We start from the raw sequence: 25,509 nt of genomic DNA on the forward strand, positions 1-25,509 counted from the left end.
GAGATGCATATTTTCTCTCCTAATTTGTGGGGCCAAAAGACCCTCTTCTTCACATCTTGCAAAAATTTCACACAGAAATTATTATAGCTCAAGTGCTGGAGCACCTCCCAGCATCTACCAGTCACTTTATATCTTCTGCCTAGCCTATGATGTGATTTGCTAAGAAAATATCATTGCCTACCATGGAACAAAAAACCAAGTTAAACAAAGAATGCTTCCAAGAAGTATAGAAAACTAAGTATTAAGAAATGTTGTTTAGATGGGGAAGTGTTATCAGCAAGATGGTGGAATATGAATTTTCTACTGTCATTCCCTCACAGAATGTTGGTTTTGGCTACCATCCACAGACAAGACCTTTGTGGGAGCCTGGGGGTTCAGTAGAGAAGTTCCAGCACATTGATGGATCAAAAAAATAAATAAATAAAGAGAATAGACACTTTGAAAAGGATAAGAAGAACAGTTTCACTTTACCCATGTCGTCCTTCCTTCATAGCAGCACAGCTCAGTGTCTAGAGATACCACCTTTGTCTGTGACCTCTCCCATGGTGACAAGTGAAAGAGTGGTGAGTAAGAACTCAGCTTCCCCAGACATGTGGGATGCTAGCCATGAGGCACTTCTTTCTTGCCTCACCAAGAATCATAAGGCAAATCATGACTAGCATGGCTGTGGATTGGGAGAGGCTAGGAGTTACCAGGCTTGGAAATCGTCTAAGGGTCATTAATCCTATTAAACAGTTCATATCCTCTGTCAGATAGCCTGACCACAAACTGCTAGGGACACCTTGCCTGTGGACCGACCCCTCAACTAGGCTACAGAAACCTTAAATGCTCTGAGTGTCTCACCCACCATCCTACTTCCCACCCGTGGCAGACTCCCATGCACCCTATGGGTAGTAAGTGTGAGTCTTTTCAGATAATTCATAAACACATGCAGAAAGCCAGCCCACTCTGTGGAACTGGGAGAAGGCACACAGAATTGAGAATTTTAGGGAATTACCCTAGCAAAGACAAACAGAAGCCTCTGAATCTAGCCTGGACTTGAGGGATTGAGAGAAAGCACAGAATCCTAAGAATTCTCTCACAAGAGGGAATAAGAGTTATGGGATAGGTAGGTCCATAGAAAAGGTCTGAGAGCTTGTCAGAATCTCTAGCTGGGCTGACTGGTGAAAGTATTTCTCTCCCAAAGAGAATCAGTAAAGACTAGATGAGATGATTATTTCTGTAGATGTAAAGACAGCAACATAAGACTTAAAGGAGCATGAAAAAATCAAGGAAACATTACCCCACCAGAAGAACTAACAATTTTTCAGTAATGGTTCTCAAAGAAATGGAGATCTCCAATTGCCTGACAAATAATTCAAAATCATTGTTTTAAGGAAGCCCAGCAAGCTACAAGAGAACACAGATAGAAACTGCAAATAAATCAGGAAACAAGACAAAATAAAAAGCTCAACAGATAGAAATCATAAAAAGAATTGAATCCTGGACCTGAAGAATAAAATGATTGAAATAAAAATACAGTGGAGGACATCAACAGCAGACTTGATCGAGAAGAAGAAAGAATCTGTGAACACAAACACAGATCATTTGAAATTATAAAACCAAAGGAAAATAAAGAAAAAAGAATGCCCATTATAACCACACCTATTCAGCCTACTACTGGAAGTCTAGCCTGGGCAATTAGGCAAGAAAAAGAAAACACATCCAAAGCAGAAAGGAAGAAGTAAAATCGTCTCTTTGTAGAAGACATGATTTTATATATGAAAATGCTTAAAGACACCACCAAAATATGTTAGAACTAAGCAATCAATTTAGTAAAATTGAAGGATACAAATTTAACATATAAAAATCTATTGAATTTCTGTACATTATGAACAAAACTGGCATATACTGTTAATAATGTCAGTATTTTGCCTTCTTTCCAAAGAATTTTTTGAAACCTAGATATTTCCTGAATTCAATAGAGCCCTCTCTCTCTCAGTCACTCACACACACACACTCACAAACATGTCTCCATTACTTCTGACCGTCAGAATCTACTTAGCCAAATGTAAAGCAATATAGTTATATTCAATGTCAAGGCCACACCCAAAAGAATGAGGATCTATCTCACATAGTATGTATTTATTAAAAGCTAACTTATATCTCTAGGGAATGCACAGTCAATAAAAGTTATATGAATATGCACTCAAAGTATTTAAAATATGGTTAGATAAAGAAAGTACATAATGTATTTTATTTCAGTCTTACCTGATGAAAAATGGTACAACCAGCTGTTGATATAATAATGGTCATTGGTCTGAACTCTCTCTATCCCTTGAAGGGTATTGGTAAATATGTGAGGTCGCTAGGAGTTGTCATAGTCACAAAGAGGTGGGTACAAATTGGGAGGAACAGAGATTCTGTATATCTACTTGATTATGAGACAGTTCTGGACACCGAAATATTAAAGGATCCAAAATGCCAGTAGAGTCCAAGAAAGAAATAATATAGACTGTATTTTCAATAATTTTATAGCATTTCTTGCCATCTAGAAATGTATAGAAATTATATATAAAATATACATTTTATATATTTACAGAAGTATATTTTCCTTAACTATAAAATTAAAGAAACTAGCTTGAGAAATTTTATTTCAACGAAAGAAATTTCACAGAATGTGTGCTCTCCTTTTATATTTCAAAGGAAAAGAGACAGCAAAGGCTACAGGATGTTAACTGCTCTTCTAGGAAAGACAAAAGGAAGCCAGACGGGGAAAATATCATCTCTATCAAAACTTTTAAAATTGTTTCAGTGACTTCCATTCACCCTCTTGCATATGATTCTGAATTCTCTCACCACCTTCCTCTACTGCTGGAATGTGTATATTAATGTATTTTTCTTCAGATAGAAAATCAGGTAGATGACTTCTTATGAAACTGAGTTTGAGTTTCCAGAATGGGGTTGCTGCATAATGTATGGTCTGTATGGTGTATGATTTGGTCATTGTTTTTGGTGGAAGAAAGTTAAGCTTACCTGAACACTAAAGTAAAACATGTCATTCTACATGTCTTTCTGCTGCAAATGAGCTTATAGATAGCACTCTGGTTTAGAGAAATGGCCAGCTACACAGAAGACATTATGCCAGCTACCTAAATTAATACACCTAGGCTTTCATTCATAAATATAACTCGACAACAAAGAATTACTGGATATTTAGGAAAATCAGTACAAATATATATGTTATATATTATATATTTAGAAATAGTATGATTTAGGAAACATAAGCAGACTGTGAAAGAAATTAGGGAGAAGATATAAACATAAAAAAATTAAGAGAAAAGCAAAGAAAACATTCTAATTAGTAAATTTAGAGGGATATGAGAAGATAATATTTCTGCTAGACAAGGACAAGCATTTATGAGAAAAGAGAAATTAGAGATCAAAAACACTCATAAAAATTGAAAATACAATGCCCCTGTGATTAAAAAATGAGGCTAGTTCTCAGAATTAAGATAAAAAGAGATGCAAAGTATAAGAGAAAATTGAGAGGCATATCATACCCCATATTAGAGGACCAACAAAAGATTAATAGACATTCTAGAATAAGAAAATAAGGGGGAAAAAAGGCAGAAAAATATAATCAAAGAAATAGTAGAAGATATTTTCCCAAAGTTGAAGCATGTCATGAATCTATCTTCAACTCTGGTTTTTGGCAGAAGGAAATGACTTTCAAGTAAACTAAATTAAAATAAAAAATATGTATAATCTAAAGAAAGAGAATCTAAGAAATCTATGGAATCAAAGAAAGATTTCACAGTCCCCCCTCCCCCCAAAAAGAAACCAGTCTTACATTATACTAAAATGAAAATAAATGTCAGGCCGAGAGGGGAGAAGATGTTAGAAAATTCAATAAATTGTATAATCAAAAACTGAAAATTCTTAGTGATATGATAACTGTAGTATAAGTTTCATCTGCCAAAATGAAAGTAAAATTTAGTTAGATAACCCAGAAAAAAAAACCTGAAAAATAATGCATTATTTGGAAACGAAGTAAATTAAGACATGAAATAGTTCTTACAATTTAAGTAAGCCCCTAAAGGAAGTATGGCTTATGGCTTTTTTTTCTCTGATGGATACCTGTTACATGGTGACCACTTGATAAACAGCTGTTAGAGCACTTAATTAATTGATTAAATGTAAAGAAAGAAAATTCATTTGACATTTGTGCAAGTAGTGTATTGTCAAAATATGAAGTATAGATGAAAGCACATATTTTATTGAAGAGGCTTTCTACTATTCTGGATGGAATTACTAATTTAGCAGTGAATCATGTTTGCGTTGTCGAAGAATCATAAATAATGTATATTCCTGGGCTTCCAGTTTTTACACGAGGATCTATACAATCCATAGATAAGTCTTCCAACATTTTATCTGAATTATAGAGCTGGTTGTAAATGTTTTAAATTTCTTAATAATGTAAATGTGAAAGAATGGAGTTTAAAAACACTATTAATGAAACCAAAGCTGTTTCTTAACCTTAACTGTGTAAATTTACAGATACCAGACTAATGCTCAGAATGGGAGACAGAAGACTAGAGAAGGAGGAATACGAAGAGATACTAGTTTCCTCTTCTCATAAACTGAAGTGTCAAGCAATACAATATATAATTAATAGGTCATCACATATAGGTATTGCACATATTAAAACACCTGTACAATTTTTTATTGCTATTGGAGCAAATTACCACAAACGTAGTGGCTTAAAAATAACACAAGTTTATGCATTTGCAGTTCTGTAGGTCAGAGTTTAAAATCAAGGCTAAAATAAAGGTTGGCTGAGTTATACTGCTTTCTGGAAACTCTATGGAAATAACTGACATCCTTGTTTATTCAGATCATTGGCAGACCTAAGTTCCTTACCATCAGAGTATGACTATTGTCATTGTTTCCTTGGTGTCTGCAGGAGAGCCACAGCTTTAAAGCTGTTGCATTCCTTAGCTTGTGGTTTCACTCCTCCATTTTCAAATCCAGCAATGTTGAGTTGAGTTCCTCTCACATTTCAAAAACCTTCAGCCTTTTCTTTTTTAAGTCTCATCTCTCTGACTGAAGTGTTCTGCCTTCTTCCACTTTTAAAAGCCATGTGTTCACATTGAATCTACCCAGATGATCTAAGATAACCTTCTGAATTCATGACCAATCAACTTAATTCTATCTGCAAAGTCCTCTTTGTCATGTCACTTAGCATACACAGACCTAACACCAGGGCTAGTGTGAGGATATCTTTGGGAGTCTCACATGAGATTTCAGTCCAGAAAAGAGCAGCATAATTAAGCAGATGCTACAAATAACTGATTTTTTCATTAGCAAGTGGATGGGCAGAGGTATCTGCCTTTTTTGAGGAAGGTTTCATCACGATCCCAGCCTCTAGTTTCTAGCATTCTGTGCAAATACTCAAGCACAGTTCCCCAGTGTGTTTGGCTAGAATAATACAGGTATCTGATCTGAGCATAGTTCCTTCATGGCTTCTGAACTGAACCACTGCTATAGTAATGCTTCATAGCAAATTGCTCCCAAATTCTCATTTATTGTTAAACTCTTGTTAGTTTGTTGGGTCTTCCGGAGTAGGTCTGCTTTCGACTAGGCCATCAATCTTAAGTCTCAAGTCTCTTCCACATACTTTTCATTTTAAAACCCAGGCTCAAGGAACAATCACTGATTGGGCATGCTCTTTTCATAATGATTGGCAGAAATACCAATAGGCTGGCAGAAAATGTGAGTTTGTCAGTTTGTTTTGGCTTTTGTTTGTTTTTTTCTTCTGTTTGTAACTAAAAAATTTAAATGATACAAAGGATACAGCATCCTGTGGCTGAAAGAATTTTTGTGGGATTTTAGAACAAACTATACGTGATTCTTAATGGTTATTCCACTTGAAAAACAGTAATCCATGGGACATACTGCTGAGTCAGACACTATTTGAAGAGGCAGCCCAAAGCTATGTTTTTTTTGTTTGTTTGTTTTTTTAAGCATGATCTTGGAATCCCCTTTCTCAGAATAACAAGTGGTAGTTATTTAAAACAACAACAACAACAGATATTTCACCCTATTGGAGATCTACTTAATAAAAGTATATGATTGTTATGCCTGGGAATCTGAGTCCAAATTAATTTCCATGCATCTTTTAAAACACCTACTACCCTTCAATTAAAGTGCGTTCAGTTACATTACAATCATCACTTTCTTTTAATGAAAATAATTGATTCCTAATCTTCTAACAAAACCTTTGTTAACCCTTACTATCCTTCATTCTTCAGTCACAGTAAATTATTCTCTTTTAGATCACTGTAAAGTTTTCAACATGTATTCATATATTTGATTTCATTTTTTCTACTCACAACACTCCTCCATATTAGGCAAAAGAAAGTATAGTGGATCTAAATCTTTCTACTGCAAATCTCAAAACCCAGTACCAACCTTTATTTATAATCTTCCTAAAGTGCCCTGACACTTTAGGAAGATTATAAATTCCTAGGCTTCCTTTTCAGACACAGTGCCGAATGCTTAACTTAAAAATCATCTAACAATTTTTGCTAAGAAAATTGTTTTTATCATAAAGTTAAAAAATATTTAATCCAGTTTAGGTTGTAGGATGTAATATGTAATGGAGAGATGATTACCTCTTTTTAAAGAAATATCTTCAGAATTACTGTGATGATGTAGTGGTTAGATGCAAGACAAACATTGGCTCAAATCCCAGCTACTTCACTCACTCACTGTATGATTAAAGGGATTTACTTAATTCTTAAAATGTACCCTTTTTCATCAAAAGAGGTTAAAATAACTATAATATTATAAGAATTACTTGAAAATATTCATGTAAGCTTTTAGCATATATCCCAACCCCCTCAGCTATTATTCTGTACCCATGCTTTTTTTTTTTTTTTCCCTGTTAATGTCGTAACATGCCATTTAGACTGACATGAACTTTGAAAAATAATAGTTAAAATGTGAGTATCTGAGTTCAGGTCTATACTTGAGTCTAGGTTTTAAAGATTGTGCTCATATATCGCTTAATACTGTGGATCCTACACTTACAGCTTCTTGTTTAATTTTTTACTTTTTCACTTAGATGGCTGACTGGAAGAAGTCATTTAATCTCTTTATGCCTCAGTTTCTGTATCTATACAATTATAATGATAATAACATTAATTTGTAAGATTGTGAATCTTCAACACATGAATCCATGTAAAATGCTTAGGAGCATGTCTAAATTAAGATAGTTGCTCATGTAAAGTTAGTTCTTATTATACAGATTTTTGCACAGAAGGGAAGTAACTTACTTTTGTGTGATGTCAAAATTTGGCATTAGATAATAATGTTGTAGTTTTATCCTGCAGGGGTGGAACATGTGAAAAAGAAAATTGGAGAAGTGCTACAAAAAAATTCGTATCAAATTTTCTTTGGACATAAATGGCTTTATGTCATTGACAAAAATATTTTGAGTATACAATTAGGCTTATGATTCATGAACCATATAAGACCAATGGCAGTATTATTGCTATAATTTTACTTTGCATTTGCATAGCCCTTTAAAATTTAGAAAGTTTACTCATGTGCAAAATTGTATTTAATATTCACAGGATAATGTGTGAGATAGGTTTACTTAAACTAACTTACTGATAAGAAAACTAAAGCTCAGAAGCATTAAATAATTTGATTAGGGTTAAACAAACAGTAAGTGCAAGAACTTGAATTAAAACCCTCATTTTCTGATATTTATAATAGTGAGCTATTCTTTGGAAGCTGAAAGAAACTATTTTATTTTGGGACACATGTTACCTCACCTTTTATGACAGGGGTAGAATCTCAACATACTTTATGTAAGTCAAAAAAAAGTCTCAGTCCCACCACCTTGATAACTATCAACGATGTTCTAAAAGGAGGCAATGCAGTATCTCCAGAAAAATTAAGCCATTTTCTGTGACTTGTTTTTTTTTCTTAAGATAAAAAAATTTATATTTATACTTATACCTAGAAAATTTTACTCGTATTATAAAAACATAGGCCATGTGACCCATTTGGCTCTGCAAGGAAACCTCACATTCATATATACCACTTATTTTACAGATGTACAAAGCAGTCTTTATTGCCTTGTGTCATGGATAAGAACTTCAGCCTGTCACATTTAAGGGAAATATGCAAGAGATGTGGAGATGTCAATGAATACTCTAGGTTCAGATAAAAAAGTATTATCATATTTAGAATAACTCAAAAACAAAGCTACTAGGCACATTTATGTTACCTTTCCATTTAATGTAAAACTTCCCTGAAATGTGTGTGTGTGTGTGTGTGTGTGTGTGTGTGTGTGTGTGTATGTATCTCCTCTGGACACATATATTTTTTTTCTCCAGAGGAGGTCAAACTACAGCCAACATATGGTGAAACTAATCAAGTGTCTCATTTATTGTGTCTGATTGAATTTTAATGGAGCTGATAATCCACTTTGACAACTTGCTGAATTATTGTCAAATATATGAAACAATCGCTTCTCATTATGTATGACAGATAGTTAAGTGCTGTAAATTATGGGGCTCTGTAGGAGTTGGGTGTGTTATGAAGGCAAATGACAAGCACTTCGGGAGAGGGAGAAAGTGTTCTTCAGTGACCTCTGATAATACTTCACAAACAGCATTCATGGGAAATTCTACACAGTCTTTTTTTTCCAGTCAAAACAACAGGTGCTTACTTAAACAAAAGATAGATAGAAAGAAAGAAAAGATGATAGATAGATGGACCCTCTTTTTTTGGGGGGGGTAACTAGTTTTATTTACTGATTTATTTTTGGAGGAGGTACTGGGGATTTATGGACCTCTCTTCTTAATTTTACTTGAATTTTATCCAAACTTTAAGACCCAGTTTCTAGGAAATTTTGTTCAACTGCTCCAGCCCAAAATTTATTAATACAATAAATATTTGGTGATTAATGGCCTGGTAAATTGTGGTATTTTGGTATTTAATAAATTAGAGTTAATTGTATTTTTTTATTCTTAAAAGGAAGAATCAATTGATTAAGGATTACTTTAAAGTAGTTTACATGCTCAAATAATTTAATGACAACATTAATACATAGTAAATATTGATAATTGGTAAACATATATAATCATTAAATTATACATAAGTATAATTATTTATGATCACATAATTATAAATATTAATTATGTGATTCTAAATATTAATTATGTGATTATAAATAATATATGTATTATATATTATATATTTATCAAATATATTTTATATAATTATATATAAATGTAAAATTATAAGCATTACATTTAATAGGAAAATGCTATATATATATATATAGTTTGTAATGTGTGATAATAAAATGACAAATACTTTTTAGAGAACAAAAATAATGTAACATTATCTCCTTTAATATCACTACCTAGAAATAACTGCTATGTTTGTATTTTTAATCCTTTCAAAACAACTGTCTTACATGAATGAGATCATGCTTTATACATTTTCATATACATTTTTTTACCTAACATTACATTGTAAATATCTTCCCATGTCACAAAAAAATCAGTCATTAAAAATATTTTAAGATTAAATAATGTTGACTTTCAGTTTCACATCTGTCACGTAAAGAACCTGGAATTTGACATTCCCATTCTTACAATAAGAAAAAGCAGGACAAACTGAAAATTAATTTTTTTTTTTTTGATATAACATAAAACTGAGTTTCAGGGTAAACTGCTCCCCTGAACTCTGGAAAGACAGCCTCATCCAGAGACACATAGCCAAGTTGACTTAGCTGGAGCAGGAGCATCTGGAGTCACAAACCGAGAGGAACACTTAAATGGTAGTACTGACTTATAGCTGGAGACTCAAAGCACACTAGTCTGTGAGTGAAAATCTATGGGCGACCCTCATTTTTCTGAGCTTAACAGCAGTTACCATTCATGGTTCTCATGATAAAGATCCCCCAAATGTCCTCTTTGGTCTTGGTTGGGGAAGGGAGGAGGTAGTTACTGTGAAACAGGACTAGAGACTCTTTCAGTGCACATTCAGGGGAAAGACTTTGCTGGAGTACTCTCCCAGCTGAGGGAAGGGCATTCTTCCAACTCCATTCCCCTCTAGTCTTCCTGTCTCACCTAAGTGGGGGGAAAATTCCATATTCAATCTTGGTCAGGTCTTCAAGGAAATAGGGAATTCCACAGCAGGGAAAAGTGGGGTGAGAGTAAGTTATATCCTTGGATTACAAACCTGTGATTGTCAAAGCTCCAGGACACATACCCACTAAATCTAAAACAATTAGATTTAATGGAAAGATTATAGCATGTAATACAGCAGTACTCCAGTATTCAAAAAGTCAGTTCAGCCAGCAGAGCTACAAGATACAAACTCTCCCTAAGGAGGGTTAGTTAGGGAAGCCCAAAGTCAATACGGGAAACAGAAAAAGGCCACCAAAGAAAACTGACACATATAGCTACAGCAAATATTAAACATAATCAAACTCCTAGCCATATTAACATAAATCTTCACACTAAAAGCCTTTTAAACCTCAGTCCCTGTCACTCAACACAGCATGTCCACTTCTCCACAAAACAGTATGTCATGCCAAAAGGCAAGAGAAAACACAATGTGAAGAAACAAAGTAAATATCAGACCTTGACTTAGGTATTATAAGTATGTTAGAATTATTGTACAGGGAATTTAAAGTAACCATGATGAATATGTTAAGGTATCTAATGGGAGAAGTATATAGTATGTATGCACAGATAGGTAATGTAAACAGAGAGAGAGAAACTATAAGAAAGAATCACAAGGGAATATTAGAAATCAAAATGAGAGTATTTAGGAAATAAGGATGTTTTGATGGGTTAATCTGCAGACTTGACAGGTGGAGGAAAGAGTCAGTGAGCTTGAAAATAAGTGAATAGAAACTTCCTAAATGGAAATGAACAAAAAGAAGAAAAACAAATAAACAAACACAACACCCAAGAACCATGGAACAATTTCAAAGGTACGACATGCGTAATTGGAAAATGAGAAAAAAGATTAAAAGGTGCATATGGAATATTTGCAATAATGAGAGAGAATTTTCTAAAATTAATGACAGACACTAAGCACTTTAGAGAACATAAAAAGGGACACACTCCAATAAAACAAAATAAACAAATAGAAAATCCTGGGCATATCGTGTTAAACTGCAGAAAACCAAAAACAAAGAAAAATATCTTAAAAGAAACCAGAGGAAAGAACATTTTCCTGCAGTCAAATGAGGATGAGGATACTAGTGGACTTCTTGTCGGAAACTATGCAAGCAGAGAACAGAGTGAAATATTTAATATGTTGAGAGAAAAAACCTTACAAACTTAGAATTCATATACAGCAAATCACCTTTCAAAAGTAAAGACCTTCTTATTCAAAAACAAAAACAAAACTGAAGGACCTCGTGACTAGCAGAAGAAATGTAAAAATAAGTTCTTTGGGCAGAAGGAAACAAGCTTAGATTTATATAAAGAAAAAATAAATGTCAGAAAGGGAAAAAATGAAGGCAAATATTTCTCTCACTCTTAATTGATGTAAAATAACATTGTACATAGAGATAACAGTAAAAATGCAGGGTTGGTGATAACACATGTATAAGTTAAATGAATGACAGCAATGTCACAAGGAATGAAAGTGAAGAATTGGAAATTATGCTAAAGGTACCCGCACTATGTGTGAAATAGTATACTGCTATTTGAAGAAATACAAACAAAAACATATTAGTTAAAAGTGATAAATACCAAGAGCAGAGACTAAGAAAACGACTTTAAAATATCTCAAGAGAAATACAAAATATTTTGAATTAAATGAAAATAAAACTACAGCATCATAATTTGTGACATTCAGCTAGTTCAATGTTTTAGAGGGAACATTTATAACACCAGATAGTGTGTATGTGTGTGTATGTGTGTGTATGGAAAGGAAAGGAGAAAGAACTAAAATCAGTACCTAAGCTTTCTCCTTAGGAAGCAAGAGAAACACAAGTTTTTAAATCAAGCAGAAGAAAAGAAATAAAAATCTGAGGAGAAATCCATGGAATTAGAAAAAGAGGAAAACAATTGAGAAAATTGATAAAAATCAAATGCCTGTTCTTCTAAAAAGATCAGTAAAACTGACACAAACCTTTTGATATGCTAAGCAAGAAAAAAATCATAGAAGCTACATATTACCAATCTCAGAATTACTACTGATGCCATGAAGGGAATACTATGACAATAAATTGAATAACCTCCATGAAATGAGCCACTTTGTTATAGGACATAGACTATCAAAACTCAAAGAAAAATGGGTAATACAAATAGCCATGTATGTTTTTAAGAAATTAAATCAAGAATAATAACCTTACAAAAGAAAACATCAAACCCAGATGGTTTCATTGGTGAATTCAATCAAACTTTTAAGGAATAAATAATACTAATTCTTCCAAATTTCTTCTAGAAAATAGAAGCAGAGGGCACACTACCAAACTCATTCTATAAAGTCAGAATTACTCTAATTCCAAAATCATATAAAGACTAAAAAGGAAAACAGTTGGGAAACTGGCTGATTCTAGACTGGGGCAGGAAAAACCCAAGATAAACCTGGAGTATCTTGTAGTGCCAAAAAAACAAGGAAGTTCTCAAAAATCTCTATAATAATCATAGTACGTCAGATGGGCACAGGAGCAAACCCAAAGAGCTCCCAACAGCCAAAGCTGGAACAATGTGAACAAAAAATAAAGTAGTATTGAATTACAACACAAAATATACATAAAAATCCACGAATACAAACTAATATGTAAAACATAATTGAATACTTTAATAAATGGGAGGGAATTAGACAAATATTCCATATGGAAAAATTCCAAATCACTAATATAAATACTTTACCACCAAGAAGTTGTAGCCTAGCTTCCCCCTCCTCAGGTATGGGTTGCATGTATTGAATTTCAAAAAGAATAGTATGAAAAAAAGAAAAAGTATTAATTTTACAGTAGAGAAATTTGAAAGACGCTACCTCAACCAGCTGATCAGGGTTCAGCTCAACAATGGAAACCCATGTTGATAATATGCACCCTTGACAAGGTGCTGTGAGAATGGCACACAGCCTCTGTGATCTTCCTCCCAAACTACTGTATACCTCCATTCTAATCATGATAAAGACATCAGAAAAATCCCAGTTGAAGGACATTCTGCAAAATGCCTGGCAAGTACTCCTTAAATTGTTAATACCAACAAAACTAAGGAAAAACTGAAGTCGGTTTCATCTTTAGGGAGTCTAAAGGGACACATGATCACTAAATATAATGTGTTTTCCTAGGTGGGATCCTGGTACAGAAGAAGAACACTCTGTAAAAAAAAAAAAAAAAAAAGGAACTCTGAATAAAAAGTATAAACTTGAGTTAATAATATATGAATATTAGAGTATTACTTCATTAATTATGATTAATTTGCCATACTGATGTGAGATGTAAATAATAGGGGATACTGGGTATGGGGTGAATTTAAATCTTTATATCATCTTTACTACTTTTTTGTGTGAATTTAAATGGTTGTTAAAAAAAAGCTTATTAAAATACAATATATTCAAATTATTTACTTATTTTATTATTAGCAGATGCATATTAGCCTGTCTTCAATGCCTTCTTTTTTTTTGTTTGTTTGTTTGTTTTTTCTTTTGTGTTTGGTTTTTGATTAGTTATGTATAGAAAATTATTATCCATACTTGGGTCTATCTGAATGTTTCAGACTTACATTTCTTTTTAGGAACCAATATTACTTTTACTAATATTTTAAATAGAATTTTAAAATATTTGACAAGGTAACTATTAGCATATCTTAGAAACAATCTTTTTTTTAGACAAGTCAAAAGTTACATAAAGAGAAAGATGACTATAATATAATATTGGTTTATTGGTTTAAAGAGTGTTATATAAGTGTTATACATATGTTCTTCAAGGCAACCTTTGTCTCATTCTTTAATATTAATAAGAAACATTTTAGAGAAGCTCAATATACAATTGTGTATGCAGCCTGGGAGATGATACAAGAACTAAAATTCTATGTAAGCCTGAAGTTTAAACATTTACATGGATCTGATTATTCCATTCAAAGTGTATGTGTGTGTTTTGAAGCATTTTTTTTTCTATTTCTTGTTCTTCCTCTTCCACTTTTTCTTTTAATTTGTGTAAATGGAATAGAAAGTACAAAATTGTGCATACCCCAAAATATGTATAGTTTAGCAGGAACTGTCAGAGAAAGAAGTCTTTAGGCTCATTCTAGGATGCAAATGATGGCAATGCCAAAAGAGACAAAGGAAATTGAGATTCCATGTAAAAAAATCCTATTTTGACAGCTCTCATTATGTGACTATGAAAATAACAAAACTCTAGGATTTTAAAATACATATAGATAGCACTTCTTTTTTTTCAGGCAACCCTCTATAATTCTTGAAAAGTATAAATTATTATTTGCATGTCTGTATGGGGATGGAGAGGAAGAGGGAGATTTCATAAAACAAAAATATACATACCAAAAACACATGAGACAAAAAAGTGGAATCTTACTCTTGGTAGCCAGGCCGTGAATGTTTTTGCACCATTCTTTCTGCAATATATATAAATCACAATTCAGATTACATTCCCCAAGTAGATAGCTTTGTATAATATTTTGCAAAGCCAGTCCATGCAATGCTATTGTTATATACCTTGCTTTATTTTCATTTTACCGTACATGGTGGTTTCCCTTGGTGAATTTCATGTTATGATGAAAGTTTCTGTCCTTATCCACTTGCATTTGGAAATGTATCTCATGCCTTCAAAGAACTTTCAACTACAAATATTCACATCTTTTCGTCTGTCACATATGTTGATTATTTTCTATTAGCATTTAATTTCTTTTTGCTATATATTAATTCTTCACTTTGAATGTTATTAACTTATGTTCTTCCATGGTTTCCATTCCTTGCTTTTTATCTTTTTTGTGTTATTTGGTTTTGGTGTGTTATTTTAAGTTTCTGTGTTTCAATGCTACATTTTTCATTCCAATTTTGAGTGATTATTTTCCTCTTATAAATTGAGAAATTGTATGTATTCATATTTACTAGGATCACTGATTTATTTAGTTATTTGCCACTTCTTTCAGCATACAATGCTTTCTACTCTCTTCCAGATTAATTGGATTTTTTTTTATTTTCTTTATGTCGTTTTCGCTTGCAGTATGGATGTTCTACTTCTGTCATAGGCTGAATTGTGTCCCCCTACCAAATTCAGATATTGAAGCCCTAACCCCTCCTCCCTCAAAATGTGACTGTATATGGGAGTAGTGCTTTTAAAAAGTGATTAAGTTAATAAGGTCCTTAGGGTGAGCCCTAATCCAATCTGACTGATGTCCTCGTATTAAGAGGAATTTCAGACTCGGGAGACACCTGAGTCTGCCTCATGTGCACACGAAGGAAAGACCATGTGAGGACACAATGTGCAGGTGGCCATCTGCCAGCCAAGGAGAGGCCTCAAAAGACACCAAACCGGCCAACACCTTAATGTTAGACTTCTAGCCTCCAGAACATGTGAGAAAATAAATTTCTGTTGTTTAAGTCACGAAGTCTGTGGTATTTTGTTCTGGCAGCCTTAGCAAATTATTACAGCCTCTATTAAGGTTTGTTCTTAAAGCTCTTAAATATTTACCATCCATATTTTAACCTAAACTAATTGTTTTCAATGTTAATAATTAAATGCTATCAGCAACTACTTTTCTATGCCAGGACGATTGTTTCAGTGTGCTTTCCCTTAGGCCTTTTCTCGTCCCCCTACTCTGACGGAGTTGTAAATCCAGATATTATGCTTTTTCTATAAATACTTTTGTTTTCAGTGTTTTCCTATTGTGTGCATTAAATTTCACAACTGCATTGTTGAGATTCAAATATATTTGTAAAACTTTAGTCCTAAAATCTTTCCCTTTCTCACATTCCTAAATGTAATATGTGTTTCCTTTGGATAAGATACTTTCTCAATTTACAGAAATTTCTTAAGGAAAGTGTATGTAGCTAGTATAATTCTTCTCAGTCTTTGTCACAAAACTTCTTTTATTTTGAACCTCATACATGAGAGTATCTTGCTTAGGTCCAGAATTTTAAGTTAGCAATCTTATCCCTTACAATTATGTAAATTATGATAAATTCTAAAGTTAGAAAGCCAAAAAGAAAAGAAATTTTAATACTATCAGTCTTAACTGATGATATTAAAAAAGAAAATCAGTGCTTTGTGATTACTGTCTCTATACCAAATGCTAGAAAAATCTGTTAATTTAAAAAAGGATTTTAATATTGTGACTATCTTTTCAGTGCTATTTTTTTATAAACCATTTGCCCTCTGAATGATGTGAATAATTACATGAGGTGTTTTTTTCTTCATCGTATTGTCATTCTATTTTGTACCACAGAAATCCTTTCCCAAGTAAATTAATAAGAATGAAGTAAATTTCATCAAATTAAATCTGACTAGAGTGATAACATGCTGCTTCTTTAAATTATGGTTAATAGATGAAAGCATGCTGATTACATGATAATTAATTAAAAAGAGTAGAACATTAAATATTAATTAAATTTAATTAAACAATTTAAATTATTGACTATAATAAAATTAATAGAATCATATTAGTCACTTAAAGGAGGCCCTTTTACATTTAAACAGCCATAAGCTAAAATATAATTCTTCACAGATTTCAGAAATAAAGATAGAAGTGTTCATTTACATAGTTATTTTATATTTATACAAATATGCATTTATTTTACTACTGAAGTATTTCTTAAAATGTCTAAACCTGTATAGGTTATAGGGGGATAAAAAGAGGTACTTCCTCCCTTGGAATAAATTAGCTAATGTTTTGAATAAATAAACATAAGAATTTAACTTGCCCACCTACTACCACACACACACACATACAATCTTTAAGCATTCAGAAAGTCTATTGCACAAAATTTTGAGTCTTATTTAAACCAGTGATGGAAACATGCTTATACTGAGGCAAGATGAATCATACTGAGAGATCTGTATAAACTTTCTATGACTGTTAGTGGCAGAGACTCCCACTTGGCTTCTGGACCAAATGACATTTTTAATGAGGCACAGCTAAATCATCAAATCATCAAAGGTTGAGATTATTCTGTCTAAATGCACATACTAAGAAATGAGTGTCTTTATAAGTGTGTTCTCAACCATGCGACTAGAAACATTAAAGTATGTTTCCTTCACAAGAGCGCTTAACGCTCAGGGGTTAGGACTTAATAAACCCTACACAACTTACCTTATTTAACTGGACTATTACCATGACACTGATCACATCCACTCAGAATCAGATGCCAAATTAAATTTGTTCTTTGCCCTTTAACAGTCAGTATTTAAATGAAAAAGGGCAATTGTCAGAAAGTGTGGAAAATTCAATCAAGAAATTTATAGTGAGATTTTATATGCTCCACTAAAAATGGTAACAGTAATGGATTTTGCTCTAACTTATATTAATACAAGTGAACAGAATTTCTCTAACAAACATTCTCTTTCTCAGAAACTTTGAATATAAGTAGGTGTTCTAGTCTTCAATTTTGAACATTTTGAACTCTGGAAGCAGAGCTCTGGTGCAGACAGTCAAGCTGGACAGAGCATATCACTGAAAATCTTAAGAAGAGATTTATCCAAATATTGAAACATCCTAAGGTAATCTTCAAATTCAAACCTAATGACTTATGGGAATGAATCATAACTTGAGAAACCCCAAACAACTGACTTTATGGTTTCCTAGTCAGCTACAGTGATCTCACTTATTCTGTTCTATACACTTTCACCACATAGAGAAAATATTTAACTAATTTAAATTTGCAAAATCCATTGCCAGTTTCAAAGGCACACTGTATTTGTTATAGCTTGAAAAGGATATTTAAACCACATTAGAGGTAGGACATTAGGTGTTTTTAATACCTCACTGGCATCCTGATATAATCAAGATAATAAACTTACACAAAATACTTATATTTTTGACATATAAGTAAAACATATTTTGTGTATGTATTTCTTCTAGCAGAAAAATGCAAGTTGATTTTGAATGAATTTTTATTTGAAATATGTATTATTATATAATCAATTATACTGTATAATAAAGATAGCACAAATAAAATGGAAAAACTGTTGTTAAGTCTGCAAAATACAGATCACCACGATTTGCTGTATATCGGCAAGGACTCTTGCACAAACTGGTTTGTGTTCAACTTCTATTTCTGCCAAGTACTCGCTGTGTAACCTTGGTTCATCTCTAAGTGGAGTGATAACGATATGTCATTATTATTTTGTGAAATAATTATGTTTCTCTGAATAGTGAGAAAGAGAAATATACTTTTCTAATGTATGATTAATATGGCATAAATGAATTTCCATGCCACAAATATATACCTATGTCATTTTATTTATTTTTTTCCAGTTTTATTGAGATATAATTGACATATAACATTGTATTAGTTACAGCTGCACAACATGATGATCTTATATTTGTATATATTGTGAAATGATTAGCACAAGGAATTTAGTTAACATCATTCACCTCACATAGCTACAGATTTCTTTTTCTTATAATGAGAACTCTTAAGATCTACTCTCTTAGAATCCTTCAAATATGCAATAAAATACTGTTAACTTTTGTCACCAAGCTGTACACTATATCTCTAGCACTAATTTATCTTATAACTGGAACTTTGTACCTTTTAAACTATGTCATTTTAATAACATTCTATTATATAAGAATATCATGCTTTAGTTTTCAAGAGTATTTTTGGTTTATTTTGTTATTTATTTTAATTCACTGCATTTAGGTAAGATTTGGTCAGTTTGCTGTTGATTGTTTGATATTTGCTGAAACAGAGTACTCTAAAAAATAGCCATTTTAATCCATATTGTATACGTGGTGGGGGGATAAGTATATTTTATTTGATGGGATGGAAATCTTACTTTTTTTTTTTTAGCTTATTTAGGATATAAGTGATTTGTAACACTGTAATTTTAAGACGTACAACACTATGACTTCATACATGCATGTACAGTAAAATGATTACCACAATAAGGTTAGCTCACACTGCCATCACCTCACATAAATACAATTTTATGTGTGTGTGATGAGAACATGTAAAATCTACTCCCTCAGTGCTCAAGTATATAATGTGGTACTGTTAACTATAGTCGCCATGCTGTGTATTAGATCCCAAGAACTTACTCATTTCCTGTTTGAAAGTGAGTGTCCTTTGATCAGGCCTGTGGGATGAGTGATGTGGTCCATGTAAAACCATGCTTATTACACTTCTGATACGATCCTTCTAAGTCTCTGTGGCCCAGGAATGTGCTTCTGCCTCACCCCAGGGGTTCTAGGGGTTTCACAACGGTGTCTTATCTATGCGTCACCTCTGTGGTCGATCCCGGCAAGTGTCCTTCTGCCTAGTGTCCTTCGAACCAATAGAACATGACTGAGTTAGGTTCAGATGCAAAGGAAAGCCCTATTCTTTGATCATAGAATGGAGAGGTACAAGCTTGTGCCCCAGAGTACAGGCTTTCCCTGCCAGGACAGGCCCGCAGCAGGGCTGCGTTATAGGATTCTTGTCGGCAGTGAGGGGCAGAGTTCTCGCCAGTGCAGTGAAGCCGCACTGCTCAAGGCTCCAGAGCGCAAGGTCAGACCACGCCCAGCGTCTCTGCACCCGGCCCGCCGCCGCCATCTTGAATTGCGGTGTCGCGCACGCGCACGCGCACGCGCACACGCTTCTGCGCATGCTCCCGGAGCTGAGCTGTCAGGTGCCGCCTTTTGGCTCAAGGAACGCCAGTCTGCGGTGCCTGCGGCAAGACCTCTGCGTGCGGCCCTGTGTGAGCAACTGAAATTAAGCTAAGCACAAAGGAAGGAAAGGTTGGACTTTCTTTTATTACCTACGTTCTATTTTTATTTCTCGGGAACTGTTAACGGGCTTTGCCACTAACAAGCGGAGCTGCTAGTTGGTTTTCTTGTGAGGTGGGCTGCGGTTAGGAGTCCCCTACTTTGCTATCTTGAATGTCATAGTTGTTTTAAATGCCTAGACTGATGATTTCAACCTCCCTGCCGTGTCTATTTCTGACACTTGCTCTGTCCCTTCAAATTGTGTTTTTGTTTTGTTTTGTTTTGTTTTGCCTTTGGTATGCCTTGTAATCTTTTTCTGATAGCTGGACATGAAGTGCCAAATTAAAGGAATGGCTGTAAATAAGCTTTTGGTAATGGAGATTCGGGGTGGGGGAAGGGGAGGCATTCTCTAGTCCTGCGATTAGGTCTCAGTCTTTCAGTGACCATAGGCCTCTGGACTTCACAGGTGTTCTCAGTTTTTCCCTCCCTCTTTGGGTGGGACAGGATGGTTGGAGTGGGCACTTCCCTTCTCTTACGTGCAGGGATAGAGCTGACTGGAGTTGGGTATTTAATTTCCCCCAGGTCAGTTAGGCTTGAATGATGCCCCAGCAGGTTAGGTTCTGGTTAACTAGTTTCACCTGAGGTCGGGCCTTGTTTAGAAGAACAGAGTGCTCTGGAATATGTCAAAATAATTCCTTTTCCCTTCTACCTATTGGGAGCTTGAGGGGATTTTTCTCTGATGTTCATGTAGAGAACCTGGTCAAGATCCTGGAGGTAAATCTCACAAAATTTTGGGATCCCTCCAATAATGGGGAACCCTGGAGTTTTTTTACTCTTAACAGTTGTCTATATTGAGCCTCCAGCAATTTGCCAGTTACCCTTGCAGTTTTCCTACCCCGGCACCGGTTCCTGCAGAGGTTTCTGCTTGTACATCTCTGCTAAGTCGAGACTCCTTGTGTTTGCCTGTCTGTCTCTCTAATCTTGGACAGAGCAGTTTGCCCTATATCCTCCCTTCTCTTATGGATCCAGGGAAGATTTGTTTTCAGTCTGTTCAGCTTTTTACTTGCTTTTGGGATAGAGTGGCAACTTCCAAGCTCCTGACATGCAGAACTGAAAACTAGGATTAGCTCTACAATAACACTATTGTATACAACATACAACACTAATATATACTTAAGTCTGACTGGCACCTTGCCCACTCCTTGCCTACTTGCATTCTGCAAAGGCTTACTCTGTCCTTCCTTTTCAAGATGCTTGCTCTTTATCTCTTACGGGACTCCCAGGCACTGACCTTATCTCTGTCCCCTTTACAAAACTACAATATCACTGCCTTCTCCAGTCTTACCATAGCTCGTTTTCACCTGTTCTCACTTCTCGTCCCCCTAGTATTATCCTGCAAGCTTTACGTATCTACGTCTTTAGAAAAAGCTGGTCTTTTGTAGATAGTGGAAATCAGTATAACAGGACAGGATAAAGTGGTGGTGAAGAGCTCAGACTTTGGGATGAATCAGGGATAGATTCTAACACTTTCACCATGGAGATGGTCCACAATTGTGATCAAATTATTTAACCTCTCCTATCTATAAATTGACACAATATAGCCCTGACCTCATGGTGTTTTCAATGAGACTATTTGTAAAGCACTAAGCAACTAGCTTCTTTCAAGTGTAAACAATTAGCTCCTTGCCTCAGCTGCACCCAGCACTTAGTTGGATGTTTCTAACACTTTTCTCAGCACTTCCTTGTGCTCTAAGTGTTGAGGAGTTCCTACCCTATACCTCTATAGGGGGAATTCTTGAAAAACAAAGAATAAGAGTTATTATATTAAGCTTCCTTTTTAAATTTCTCCAGTAAATAAATATTGAAAAACTTCACAAGAGCTTCTTCTAAGTTCACGGTAGAATTGGCACCAATCACTCCCATTTGTCATCTTTTCACTAGATTTACATCTTTCCCATTTTACTACGATCCATTTTCTTCACACATTCCCTTTGCCTCCCTCTGGACCACCGTGTATGCATTGCATCAATATTATCGTCAAGCCTCTATTGTTTTCAGCATGTGTGTGTGTCCTGTTCAGTCGTAAGAGGATTTACATCTCCTTAGAGTTGAAGTACTTGGAAAAAGTTACGTTAAGTCTTTCTAGAGGTCTGGAATTCTGGGAGACTGAATTGTAAACTAAAATTGTACTGTCCAACCAGTTGATCATCAAAATTCAATTCCAAGGGTCTGTACCTGAAGGTTTATAATTCAATAGTTTAACTACCTTCATTTCTTTTACCCCTCTGACTTCCTGCGTGTAGAATATAATTTTGCATTAAAGGATGTATTGTCAGTATTCCCTATACAGAAACTAATCATATGGTAGCACATAATTCCAGAACACACTAGTAGCTGCTAGAATACAACTATTCTGTATTCTGCAATTTTTTTGATGACTTTATAGTTCACTAATCATCGACACAACAAATTATTTTCATTTTATTCTGCATTTCTTAAATATATGTATTTCTCCAAAAGAGGCCAGTATCTCAGGAATCAAGTAACAAAGGCTGTTTGCATATGCACATGAAATTCATGATTAAGTGATAAATTCATGATCAAGAACAAAAATATTTCTTTTGAAATCCGTATTTATCCAAAACAGTTCATAATGTTAATATCACATTAAATGTTGATGTGACATTTTCAATGATATTAATAATGCAATTTTTATCATAAGGATTATTTAACTTTGAGATTGACATCCTTAATAGAGGATGCTCATTAAAATTAGCAACTGTAATTTGAGACATTATGATCCAAAAATCAGGCATGTAATGTACTATTTTCCTGGATATTGCACAATGCTTGTGTAATAAACATGTAATGGAAAACAACACATTACATGCCTGCTTTAAAAAAAAAAAAACTACCTGTTTTATACTCCTCAACCTTTCTAATTTAAAATAATAGCACAAAACAAATCATTTCATCTTCAATAACAAATAAAATTGCAGTAATCAAGAGGCTCCTCAAGTGTTGAGGACTATTTTTTTTAAGTTTTTTCCTCTAGTTTTGTTAATTTAGTATTCTGTAATCTCTTCCTTGAGAAACAATATAAATATACATATTTTTAATGGAGACATTTAAATTAGTCATATTTAAAGACCCATGGTGCCCAAATACTTTAACTTGTGATGAATAACAGTTAGTATTCTAAGCTTGGCCAGCCTCTAGGTATACTGCATAAGCAGGTTTTCTCCACTGAGCATGAAGTTGTCCACTAATTTGTCTTTGAAATACATCCTTGGCAAGATGTGTTCTGGAAGTTGTCCAAATTAATCAGGCTTCTTGAACATGTAGATGAAAATGTCTTTATAGTAGAGTCAAAGTATATTGCATTAAAGACACTGAATACTCCTAGGCTCCCAGCAAGCTTGTGATGACTATTATGTTGCTGATAATACAATATGAAAGTAATAAATCAACTTCTTAATTCCCTATCCTTCCACATCCAAGTAAATGGAACCGTCATCCTTCCAGTTGCTCAAACCATTTCCTCTCATCTTCAAATGGATGGTTTCTTCTATTCCCACGTTCATTCATCCCTGGCCCATAGAAGGCTCTCAACAAAACTTCTGAGTGAATAAACCTAGTATATAATACACTATTGCATAACAAGCCCTTAGATGGCATAACAAAGGAAACAAATCTAAGAAGGATGACGCATCAGCAGTAACTATACAGTCAATTCCAAATATTCTTATAAATAATTTCTATTATTTTGTTCTTTATCTCTTGCTAAAATAAAGCAGTGTATACAGAGAACATAGCCCTATTGATAGTAGTGATATAGTTAATTACATACTTAATAAATATAAGTAAAAGTAATCAATATAATAAAACATATAATGAAAGTTAACTACATAAAAGGTACTGTCCTGGTGTCTGGGGATAAAGTAGCTTTCTCTTAATACATGGTAAGTGGGTGAAACGATTAAGATTTTTTTTGTTTATCATTAAAATTTTAGTTCTTTATGATTTTAATGGCTTATAACATGATTGTAGTGGGTCACCATTTGTCTTTCAAATTTATTGAAACAAAGGTGACAATAACTGATCGATAATATAGTAAAAATGTTTAGATCAGATTTCTTCTTGAAAAAATGTTTATCAATATTTAAATCTATATAAATCCATTTTAAAATTTTATTATTTTCTTTTGTTCTTATAGTTCTTTCTCGTGTATTTTTATGGATAAAATTAGTAGTCAAAGTTAAGAAATATTTTAAAGAAAATCAATGATAATAGTCAAAAAAAGACATTACTAAATCCAATGGATGTTACAGTCACTTATGAAATTAAAATTGAAAAATCTTCAGCTCATCTTTATGAAAACCCAATAGTTCCAGATTTATCTAAACTCACATTCCTTCCTCCCAGAAATATAGCATACACCTGCATAACTGGGGGAAAAGTATTAGTATAATTTAACTTGAAAAATAAATGTTACTATCACTGAAGTGTAAAGTATGAATTAATTCATTTATTAGTTTTCTCAACAAATGCTTATGAAATATATACTGCATCCCAGACATTAGGCTGTGTACGTGGAGCAATTATCAAGAGAAAGGAAACAGGAGAGATTCTGTACGATTTTTTTTTCTTAAGCAATAGAGTGTGACAGTGTTTCAAATAATTCTACTTATGTTATCTTGCTTTTATTCACTTCGCTCTTATAATGCCATAGATTTCTGGCAGGAAGCGGCTAACATATTTCTTGTCTTTTAGTAGGGCTAAGACTGTAGCTCCTTATGTGAGCCACTTAATTGCACCACATTACAAAACCGTCTCTACAGAAAGAGTTCCATCTGAAGTATTTTTAGAATTGCTAATAAAAAAATATTGCCCTCAAAGGATTAGATGTTTAAATTGAAGGGAAAAGTATCCTATTCTAATTAGATTGCCTAAATAATTATCTGAAATAATTATTTGAATTCTTAATTCTAAGCATGGCTTCTTTGGTGCTATTTTGTATATTTTCCACATCATCATTATTAATATTATTAGACTCTTGGTCTAGTAAAAACAGCAATGAGTGACTTTGTTGTTCCATTCCAGTGCTTTCCGGTTGAGAAGAATGGGTGGACCTAGGCTGGTAATATCCTACAGCTGCAAAGAGTTCTCTTTAGATCACTTTGATTTCTGGATAAGGATTATGAATAATGTGCAGCCCACATTTAAGCAATAGGGAGTTGTGTTTCACCTCCTTGAGAGTGAAATATGTACACAAATTGCTTGGAACTGTAATGCATGGGAAATTTGACTCTTTTCCCTAAAATTTACTTATTCAATCATTTATGGATATCAGTATGAACCAATATAAATAAATAAATTTGCATAAATAAATAATTCATGATTATTTTGCACTTAGTTTATAATACAATACTACTTTACTTATTTATTTATTTTTTGCTCAAAATTCCAGCCTTTTCATTTGGTTCCTGTGTTCCTCTGACATACGCACATCATTTTTGCTTTTGTTCTTGTTTTGTTTTCTTTTGGAGCACTTCCTTATTTTTTGGCACTATAATATACTCCAGGATTATCTTGT

Source organism: Camelus ferus, chromosome 12 (assembly GCF_009834535.1).
Source record: "Camelus ferus isolate YT-003-E chromosome 12, BCGSAC_Cfer_1.0, whole genome shotgun sequence".
Taxonomy (NCBI): domain Eukaryota; kingdom Metazoa; phylum Chordata; class Mammalia; order Artiodactyla; family Camelidae; genus Camelus; species Camelus ferus.